Source organism: Ranitomeya variabilis, chromosome 5 (assembly GCF_051348905.1).
Source record: "Ranitomeya variabilis isolate aRanVar5 chromosome 5, aRanVar5.hap1, whole genome shotgun sequence".
Taxonomy (NCBI): domain Eukaryota; kingdom Metazoa; phylum Chordata; class Amphibia; order Anura; family Dendrobatidae; genus Ranitomeya; species Ranitomeya variabilis.
In genome coordinates this window covers 587,731,196-587,742,689 of record NC_135236.1, presented here as the reverse complement: position 1 = coordinate 587,742,689, position 11,494 = coordinate 587,731,196, and the positions used below count along the sequence as shown (strand labels likewise).

Below are 11,494 nucleotides of genomic sequence, written 5' to 3'. Positions count from 1 at the left end.
TCCATTTCAATAGTCGAGGGAGAAAAAATTAAACCCAAAAAAGAAACCTTCTGAACTCCAAAGAGGCACTTAGACCCCTTCACAAACAACGCATTAGCACGAAGGACCTGAAATACCATCCTAACCTGCTTCACATGAGACTCCCAATCATCGGAAAACACCAAAATATCATCCAAATACACTCCAAGCAAAAGGTAATATACTCGCACTGCTGTCCCTTGCGATCACCTATTAGCGTGCTACAATACGCTGTACCAGCTCCTATTCCCCCTACTCAGTGCATGGGCATACGGGGTGCTCAATCAAAAGAGGTAATAATGTAAAAGCAAGAGAAAAAAAAAATCATCGGGATCTGTGGAAGCGCATGTAGCGCGAAACAGCTGTCATCCCTGCACACCATGATCTCCCTGTCCGTGTCCATGTCCTAATAAAGACTTTTTTGTAGCATCGGGAATGGTGAGTGCTGATCACTTTTTTTTCTCTTTTTTTTTCTCTTGCTTTTATCATCCAAATACACAATCATGAATTTATCCAGATAATTCCGGAAGATATCATGCATAAAGGACTGAAATACCGATGGAGCATTAGAGAGCCCGAATGGCATCACAAGATATTCAAAGTGGCCTTCGGGCGTATTAAATGCTGTTTTCCATTCATCACCTTGTTTAATACGCACGAGATTATACGCCCCTCGAAGGTCGATTTTAGTAAACCAACTGGCACCCTTAATCCGAGCAAACAAATCAGAAAGTAAAGGTAAAGGGTACTGGAATTTGACCGTGATCTTATTGAGAAGGCGATAATCTATACAGGGTCTCAAGGAGCCATCCTTCTTGGCAACAAAAAAAAATCCCGCTCCCAGCGGTGACGAAGACGGGCGAATATGCCCCTTCTCCAAGGATTCCTTTACATAACTCCGCATAGCGGCATGCTCTGGCACAGACAGATTGAAAAGTCGGCCCTTAGGGAACTTACTGCCAGGAATCAAATTAATGGCACAATCGCAGTCCCTATGAGGAGGCAGGGAACTGGACTTGGGCTCATCAAATATATCCTGGAAATCCGACAAAAACTCAGGAACTTCAGAAGAAGGGGACGAGGAAATGGACATCAAAGGAATATCACTATGTATCCCCTGACAACCCCAACCAGTTACAGACATAGATCGCCAATCCAGCACTGGATTATGTACCTGTAACCATGGAAAACCCAGCACAACAACATCATGCAAATTATGCAACACCAAAAAGCGAATATTTTCCTGATGTGCTGGAGCCATGCACATGGTTAACTGTGTCCAGTACTGAGGTTTATTCTTGGCCAATTGCGTAGCATCAATCCCCCTTAAGGGAATAGGACTCTGCAAAGGCTCCAAGGAAAAACCACAGCGCTTGGCAAATTCTAAGTCCATTAAGTTCAGGGCAGCGCCAGAATCCACAAATGCCATAACAGAAAAGGACGACAATGAGCAAATCAGGGTAACAGACAAGAGAAATTTAGGCTGTACAGTACTAATGGTAACAGACCTAGGGACCCTCTTAGTACGCTTAGGGCAATCAGAAATAGCATGAGCAGAATCACCACAGTAAAAACACAGGCCATTCTGACGTCTGAATTTCTGCCTTTCTGCTCTAGTCAAAATCCTATCACATTGCATAGGCTCAGGACTCTGCTCAGAGGACACTGCCATATGGTGCACCACCTTGCGCTCACGCAGGCGCCGATCAATCTGAATGGCCAAAGACATTGACTCATTCAGACCAGCAGGCGTGGGAAACCCCACCATAACATCTTTAAGGGCTTCAGAAAGACCCTTTCTGAAAATCGCTGCCAGGGCATACTCATTCCATTTTGTGAGCACAGACCACTTTCTAAATTTCTGGCAGTATACTTCTGCTGCTTCCTGACCCTGACACAGAGCCAGCAAAGTTTTTTCTGCCAGATCCACAGAATTAGGCTCGTCATACAGCAATCCGAGCGCTTGAAAAAATGCGTCAATATTGAGCAATGCAGGATTTCCTGGCTCAAGGGAGAATGCCCAGTCCTGCGGGTCGCCACGCAGCAAGGAAATAACAATCTTCACCTGAATAGGGTCACCAGAGGAACGGGGTCTCAGAGCAAAAAACAATCTGCAATTATTTTTAAAGTTGAAAAATTTCGATCTATCCCCAGAAAATAAATCAAGAATAGGAATTCTAGGCTCTAATACCGGAGTCTGGACAACATAATCTTGGATACTCTGTACCCTTGCAGCGAGTTGATCCACGCGCAAGGACAGACCCTGAACCTCCATATCAGCACCAAAATCCTGAACCACCCAGAGATTAAGGGGAAAAAAAAGACAAAACAAGCTACGAAGGAAAAAAAAAATGACTCAGAACTTTCTTTTCCCTCTTTTGAGATGCATTTAACACATTGTGGGTCAGCTGTACTACTGTTGTGAATTCCGTTCTGGAGCTCCCTCCTGTGGTTGCTAATGGTATTTTTGTGAGCTCTGCCCTTGGGCTCCCTCTGGTGGTTTTGAGTGGAACTGCTGCTCCTTTAGGTGGCTGTAGCAGCTGCCTTCACTGATCGCCTTGCCTGGGTTTGTTATTTAAACCTGCTCTGGGCTTTAGTTCTTGCCAGCTGTACTGTTATGACCTGGTGGTTAAGAGGCCGCACTGATATGACCTGGTGGCTAAAACGCAACATGGGACGAGCTCTGAGAAGGTGGTATCTCTACTGACCGCAGTCCCTAATCCTAACAACAACACTAGTAATAGCCGTGGGATGTTCCTGACTCTCCCTAGACACCTCTTCACAGCCTAAGAACTAACTACCCCTAAAGAAGGAAATAGAAAGCTATCTTGCCTCAGAGAAAACCCCAAAAGGAAAGACAGCCCCCCACAAATATTGACTGTGAGTGGAGAGGGAAATGACGTACACAGAAATGAAATCAGGTTTCAGCAAAGGAGGCCAATACTAAACTTGATAGACAGAGAGAAAAGGATACTGTGCGGTCAGTATTAAAAACTACAAAATCCACGCAGAGTTTACAAAAATGAACTCCACACCGACTCACGGTGTGGAGGGGCAAATCTGCTTTCCCAGAGCTTCCAGCTAGCCTGAATATGACATAGTGACAAGCTGGAAAAAAAGAGACATATTTGCAGAGCAATAAAGTCCAAAACAAATGGACAAACAAGGACTAGCAAAAACTTATCTTTTGCTGACAAGGACAGGCCATATGAGAAATTCAAGGAGAGAACCAAATCCAACCAAGAACATTGACAGCTGGCAAGAACTAAAGCCCAGAGCAGGTTTAAATAACAAACCCAGGCAAGGCGATCAGTGAAGGCAGCTGCTACAGCCACCTAAAGGAGCAGCAGTTCCACTCGAAACCACCAGAGGGAGCCCAAGGGCTCACAAAAATACCATTAGCAACCACAGGAGGGAGCTCCAGAACGGAATTCACAACAATGGCCGCTGTGGACGTGTCTGCTCCTCGACACACGGGCTTATGGAGGACTTGGGGTCTGGTCATCGTTCCCTTCCGGTGTTTCCAGCTGTTGCCGAGGCACCTGCGAGTACAGGAAAAAAAAAAAAAAAGTCAATAACATACAAACAAATCAGCCCTAGAGAGCCCCCACCTCCCCAACACCTCTATGCCCGTCCATGGGAAGCTATGAGGAACAGTTATCTAGGTAGCAAACCACAGGGGTTACAGCTTACAGAGCTGGGCTGAACTACTTTCGCCGGCTATACTGTACGAATGTGCGGAAGACACAAAATGTACATTTATGTTATAGACTTTTGAAATAAGACAGCATTTAAAGGAAGGGAAGGACTGTTGGGACATACTTATCTGAACAGGAAGTGGCAACTGTTATTATCTGGGGGATTAAACATGAAAAACGTGAATTATTATTATTGGAAACCGTGCAGTCTCATAAACATACAAGACACACGGCATGCTACAAGCAGGGAAGCTAGGGGGTACTTACATGCTCGTCAGGAGACTCGGGCAGGATATCTTCTGCAGATGGCGCACAAAAGCTTGTCACGGTGTGCAATGGGCGAGGGATTTCCTGGTCCCAAGTGAACGCCAGCAGGTCATAGTACCACAACTTGGGCGCATAAATGTCGTCGGTTCCAGCCCCAGACTTCATGGACTTTTCCACCTTGTTCAGTTCTTTTTTGTACACTGTGCGGAGAGCCTGGATCTTCTTCTGCACAATGTTTTCATCCACCGTCTCAGTGGGATGATGCTCCTTGTAGAGGGCCATCAGCTTCTCGTACGCATCTTTTTTCTTGTAGCGGTTGCTGTAATCCGCAGATTGATCTTCCATAAGCAGGGCAGAGAGCGGTACATCTCGATGAGTGCCCAAATAAACTCCTGTTCATTGGCAGACATCTGAAAAAAAGAAAGAGTTAAGTTACAGCAAGCAAGAAAGTGGGTGGGTCGTGTGCTTTTCCCTATTGTTAGCAGCCATTTTGTGGATGGGATGGGCCGGGCTATGTGCTTTTCCCTATTGTTAGCAGCCATTTTGTGGATGGGATGGGCCGTGTGTTTTTTCCTATTGTTAGCAGCCATTTTGTGGATGGGATGGGCCGTGTGCTTTTCCCTATTGTTAGCAGCCATTTTGTGGATGGGATGGGCCGGGCCGTGTGCTTTTTCCTATTGTTAGCAGCCATTTTGTGGATGGGCCGGGCCGTGTGCTTTTCCCTATTGTTAGCAGCCATTTTTTGGGTGGAAAAAGTGTTAATTATAATGGTGGCTACTTTGTGGATGGCAAATTAAAATTTGGCGGTGGCCATTTTGTTGGTGAGCATCTTAACATCTTAACACACCACATCACCAAATCCTTGTTACCCAGTAATGACCACTAATGGCCAGTACTACAGCGCAAAAGCGTATTTGTTTACAAACTTGCAAGCTCAAACAGATCTCTGCAGAGATGTAGTATACATCACTGTACAATACACTATCCATAAAGCAATAGCTCAAAATGGCTGCCAGCCAGCGTAAAAACGTATTTGTTTACCTTTCCAAATAGTGTAAGCTAGAAATGGCTGCCAACCAGCGAAAAAGCGTATTTGTTAACAAACTTGCAAGCTCAAACAGATCTGTGCAGAGATGTAGTATACATCACTCTACAATACACATAAATTAGCATTGCTGCATGGCAGATGAAATAACAGCACAAAGATATACTTACCGTTGATGAGCAGAAAGAGATATAGAGAACGAAGACGATGCAGAGTTCTGGATCTCCAAACAGGACGCTCACGGGAGGCTACAGAACGAAGACGATGCAGAGTTCGGGATCTCCAAACAGGACGCTCACGGGAGGCTACAGAATGAAGACGATGCAGAGTTCTGGATCTCCAAACAGGACGCTCATGGGAGGCTCGTAGATGGCGGAGGACTCACAAGTGATTGCAAAGGAGTAGAGTCGCGGTTTATATTTCGGAACGCAGCTACAGATGATCCTGAAGTGGCCTATCAGCGTTGACAGGGAGACGCCCAGCTACCATTGTTCCTGCTGCAAGATCCCTCCCAGGCCGTCGCGGCTGTGGGCGTCTCCATTTGGAATGTAACACGCCTACCTGGCTAGAAGGAGACGCTGCGCCGCCCCCTATGATCATTGCTGGCGTCGTTGCTTTTGATGTCAAACACGACGATACACGACGATCTGACGACCAAATAAAGTTCTGGACTTCTAGCTCCGACCAACGATAACACAGCGGGATCCAGATCGCTCCTGCGTGTCAAACACAACGAGAACGCTATCCAGGACGCTGCAACGTCACGGATCGTTGTCGTTCTCGTTGGAAAGTTGTTTAGTGTGAAGGTAACTTAAGGGGTTAAAATGAAACAACTAAGGCTGTGTGCACATGTTGCAGATTTGGGTGCAGAATTTTCTGCACAAAATCTGCATCTCCTGGCAGAAAACGCAGCTGCGTTTTTTGCGCGGTTTTGATGCGTTTTTTATGCAGTTTTTAGCGGGTTTTATGCGTTTTTTGTAAGTTTTTTAAAGCTAAATAAAGATGTATTATTGAACAAAAAAAAAAAATATTTGTGATGTCATTATTGTCCAACCTCTTCTTTTACATTTGTCCAACCCACACTCCATTACACACACAGATAGACAGACAGATAGATCTATAAATAGATACAATCTACATAGATAGATGTATGCATCTATAGATCTATCTATATGTAGATCTATAATATTCATAGATCTATCTATAGATATATCTGGATAGATATATCTATGGATAGATGTATGGATAGTGTAGGGTATGTGTCCATGGGCCGGATTACATCCGGATTAGCTGCTGCGTACAACCGCAGCGTTCAACCCGCAGCGTCCAAATGATGCAGCATAGTGGAGGGGATTTTATGAAATCCCGTCTCCACTATGCGTGCGAACATGCACCTGGCGGCCTTGCGTTTACGGACATGCGGCACATCTTTTGAGAATGCAGCATGTGTTTACCTGCGGCGATGCTCCATCGCTGCAAGGTATATCACAGGGTCCTATGTATGGGGTGCAGAGATTCCGGATTTGTGCAATGAACACATCCGGATTTACCATGCCTACAGAAGGGTGCGGTGCTTTGGGCAATCCTGCCCGTGGACACATACCCTATAGATATATGGATAGATATATCTATAGATATATCTATCTATAAATATATCTATAGATTATCCATATATACAGTAATAGCAAGGCCAATGTTTATTAATGAACGTTTCATTTAAAAAAAAAACCAAAAAACAGTGGTGTAGGCTCCCACGCAATTTTCTGCGCCAAAGGGGGAAAGCCAACGGCCGGGATCCAATATTTGTAGCCTGGGAAAGGGGTAATACCCATGGCCCCTTCCCGGGCTGTGAATGTCAGCCCGCAGCTGTCTGCATAGCCTTTACTGGCTATTAAAATAGGGGGACCGCCCAAAAAAATGACGTGGGGTGCCCCTACATTTTATAGCCAGAAAGGCTACGCAGCCAGCTGCGGGCTAATATTCATAGCCTAGGAAGGGGCCATGGATATTTGGCCTCCCTGGCTACAAGTACCAGCTCCCAGCCACCCCAGAAATGGTACATCTGCAAGATGTGCCAATTCCGGCACTTAGCCCCTCTCTTCCCACTCCCCTGTAGTGGTGGGATATGGGGTAATAAGGGGCTAATGTCACCTTGCTAATGTAAGGTGACATTAAGCCCGGTTAATAATGGAGAGGCATCAATAAGACGCCTATCCATTATTAATCCTATAGTAGTGAAAGAGTTAAAAAAAAATAAAGACACAGCAAGAAAAAAGTATTTTAATATTCTTAATTTCACCATACTTACCATACTTGATCGCCTGCAAAAAATTAAAATAAACCAGCCATATACTTACTTTTCGCCGTAGACCAATTAATGAGTGTCCCACGACAATCTCCTCTATAGAAGTGACATCCGGTGATGTCACTGCTCTATGGGGCCTCCAGTGACACACTGACAGGGGACAGTGGCTTCTGCAGTGCATCACTGAAGAGGTTACCTGACTTCAGGGTCTCACTTTATGGCAAAGCTGCATGGGAATTTTTTCACACAGCAGTGCCACAAGTGAGAATAGGGACTATTTCTCACAGAGACGGAGGAATACATTGCGGAAGGATACCTTCCGTCATTGTATTCCTGGAGCCCCTGGAGAGCGGTCTCTCCATGGGAGATCGTCGTGGGACACTTGTTTTAATTGGATATCTGCGGATCAGGGAGTATATTGTTTGATTATTATTTTAATATTTTTTACAGGTGACAATGGCTTCGGGGATTAAGGTGATGTGAGTATGTATGCTATGTTGTATGTACTGTATGTGTTGTGTATATGTACTGTATGTCTATATGTATGTTGTATGTATGTACTGTATGTTGCATGGTGTATGTTGCATGGTGTATGTTGCATGATGTATGCTGCATGTTGTATGCTGCATGGTGTATGTTGCATGGTGTATGATATATGGTGTATGTTGTATGTACTGTACATGTGTATATGTGTTTTTTTACATTCAACACATTAGAAGATCAGACTATTACTGTCCCATCATTGGCTAATGTGTCAGTCACTGTAGCAGGCATAGCCCGACTTGTAGTCCCATCGGACGATGCCTGCACACACACACACTCCAAAGACCCCCGCACAGCCCTGCACACACCCAGACAGCCCCGCACACATCCGAACAGACCCAGACAGCCCTGCACACATCCGGACAGCCCGCTCACACCCGGACAGTCCTGCGCACACCCGGAGAGTCCTGCACACACCCGAACAGCCCCGCACACACCTGAACAGCCCCGCACACACTCGGACAGCCCCGCACACACCCGAACAGCCCGCAGACCCCGCCTGCACACACATACACGCACAGTCACCGTCCTCACACTTTCCTCCTCCCGAACTGCGTTTCTCAGGCACACATCCGCAGCAAAACTGCAGATCTTTTTTACATCTGCAGTTTTGCTGTGGATGTGCCCGACTCAATGCAAGTCTATGGGGCAGAAATGCTGCAGTTCCGCACAAAAGTAACATGCTGCAGAAAGAAAAAGCTGCGTTTTGGTGTGGCTTTTTCTGCAGCATGTGCACATCGTTTGCGGTTCCCATAGACTTACGTTGGTTGTGCACTACACTGCGGATTTGATGCAATCCCGTGCAGCACAAAATGCTGCAATTTTGGAGGTGTCAATTTGCTGCCTAGAAATGTATGCAGTTGTTTGCAGAACCACACGCGTTCGCAAGCACACGCGTTTGTTTGCGTTTGTGAACACCTGTGTTTTTCCAGAGTAAACCTGTCTAGACACTACTTAGCCACCCCCCACACACAGACAGATAAAAAGAGGGAGTGGGCATTGGCAGTCCACAACTCTGCAGACTGAGAACAAGAAAAGAAGAAGCTCTGACCCTGTGAAGAATCTCCACTTTGGTCAATGTGAGTATAAAAGCCAATGTCTGTCTTTTCTCTCTCTTTACATGTACCAATAATTTCAGTCTCTTTTTTCTTGCAGCATTCATCAGAATGTCTTCTTCAGAGGACCACCCTGGCCCTGAACATGGTGGACAGGAAAGTGAAGTGAGTACTCACCTCTTCAGATTGGTAAGTATTCTCTGTCACATCTACACGTGACATTTTTTTTTTTTCAGAACAGTTCTTCAACTGCAACAGAGGCCGAGCAGGAGCAGTATGGACAAGTTCGGGTGGCAAGGTGGCGTATAAGTATACCTGACTGATTGTACTCTGTTTATTGTATTCTGACTGTACGATTGGTTGATACATAAAATGAGAATAATGGAGATAGGGGAAAATATGTGTAAGTGGGATAAGAGATGGCTCAGTGATAGGAAACAAAGGGTGGTTATTAATGGAGCACACTCGGACTGGGTCGCGGTTACCAGTGGGGTACCGCAAGGGTCAGTATTGGGCTTCTTTTTAACATTTATTAATGACCTTGTAGGGGGCATACAGAGTAGTATTTCAATATTTGCAGATGACACTAAACTCTGCAGGGTAATCAATACAGAGGAGGACAATTTTATATTACAGGAGGATTTATGTAAACTTGAAGCTTTGGCTGATAAATGGCAAATGAGCTTTAATGGGGATAAATGTAAGGTCATGCACTTGGGCAGAAGTAATAAGATGTATAACTATGTGCTTAATTGTAAAACACTGGGCAAAACCGTCAATAAAAAAGACCTGGGTGTATGGGTGGATGACAAACCCGCATTTTGTGGCCAGAGTCAGGCAGCTGCTACAAAGGCAAATAAAATAATGTGATGCATTAAAAGAGGCACAGATGCTCATGAGAACATAATTTTACCTCTATACAAGTCACTAGTTCGACCACACTTAGAATACGGTGTACAGTTCTAGTCTCCGGTGTATAAAAAAAGACATAGCTGAACTAGAGCGGGTGCAGTGAAGAGCGACCAAGGTTATTAGAGGACTGGGGGGTCTGCAATACCAAGATAGGTTATTACATTTGGGGCTATTTAGTTTGGAAAAACGAAGGCTAAGGGGTGATCTTATTTTAATGTCTAAATATATGAGGGGACAGTACAAAGACCTTTCTGATGATCTTTTTAATTATAGACCTGAGACGGGGACAAGGGGGCATCCTCTACATCTGGAGGAAAGAAGGTTTAAGCATAATCAGACACAGATTCTTTACTGTAAGAGCAGGGAGACTATGGAACTCTCTGCCGTGTGATATTGTAACGAGTGATTACTAGTGTTGAGCGATACCGTCCGATACTTGAAAGTATCGGTATCGGAAAGTATCGGCCGATACCGGCAAAGTATCGGATCTAATCCGATACCGATACCCGATACCAATACAAGTCAATGGGACACCAAGTATCGGACGTTATCCTGTATGGTTCCCAGGGTCTGAAGAGAGGAAACTCTCCTTCAGGCCCTGGGATCCATATCAATGTGTAAAAGAAAGAAAATAAAAAATAGGGATATACTCACCCTCCGACGCAGCCTGGACTTTACCGCCGTAACCGGGAGCCGTTGTACCTAAGAATGCGCGCTTGAAGGGCCTTAGATGAGGTCACTGCGCTCTGATTGGTCCGTAGCGGTCGCGTGACCGCTACGCGACCAATCACAAAGCAGTGACGTCTTCTAAGGTATTTCAAGCGCTTGAAAGACCTTAGGTGACGTCACTGCTTTGTGATTGGTCGCGTAGCAGTCACGCGACCGCTACGGACCAATCAGAGCGCAGTGACCTCATCTAAGGCCCTTCAAGCGCGCATTCTTAGGTACAACGGCTCCCGGTTACGGCGGTAAAGTCCAGGAGCCGCCGGAGAGGTGAGTATATCCCTATTTTTTATTTTAATTCTTTATTTTACACATTGATATTAATCCCGATACCGATTCCCGATACCACAAAAGTATCGGATCTCGGTATCGGAATTCCGATACCCGCAAGTATCGGCCGATACCCGATACTTGCGGTATCGGAATGCTCAACACTAGTGATTACTAAAATTTAGGAGAGGACTGGATGCCTATCTTGAAAAGTATAATGTTACAGGTTACACATACTAGATTCCTTGATAGGGAGTTGATCCAGGGAACTAGTCTGATTGCCGTATGTGGAGTCGGGAAGGAATTTTTTTCCCCAATGTGGATCTTACTCTTTGCCACATGTTTTTTTTTTGCCTTCCTCTGGATCAACATGTTAGGGCATGTTATGTTAGGATATGGGTTTAACCAGATGGACTTAAAGTCTTTCTTCAACGTTCATAACTATGTTACTATTCTTGCCTGATCATTACTTCACTTTGCTTATTTCTTTACCTTTTTGGTCTTGACTAGTTTTTTTTTCTTGACTTTACTTAGTCTTGCCTGTTTTCCGTCTCTGTTGTCTTTTTTTAATCTCCAACATTAATGTCTTTCTTTTCTAGGTTCCAGAACCAGATGACCTCATTGACAATGACATCCTCATATCCCTGGTCCATGAGCG

General features: G+C 45.0%; 1 long non-coding RNA gene across 1 annotated transcript; it reads left to right on the top strand.

Moving 5' to 3' along the window:
- Positions 1 to 8,595: 8,595 nt before the first annotated feature.
- LOC143773869 (uncharacterized) lies at positions 8,596 to 9,231 on the top strand. Its single transcript, XR_013215414.1, has 3 exons — positions 8,596 to 8,955; positions 9,032 to 9,100; positions 9,168 to 9,231. It is a non-coding gene; the product is annotated as an uncharacterized LOC143773869 (long non-coding RNA).
- The last annotated feature ends 2,263 nt before the right edge of the window (positions 9,232 to 11,494 follow it).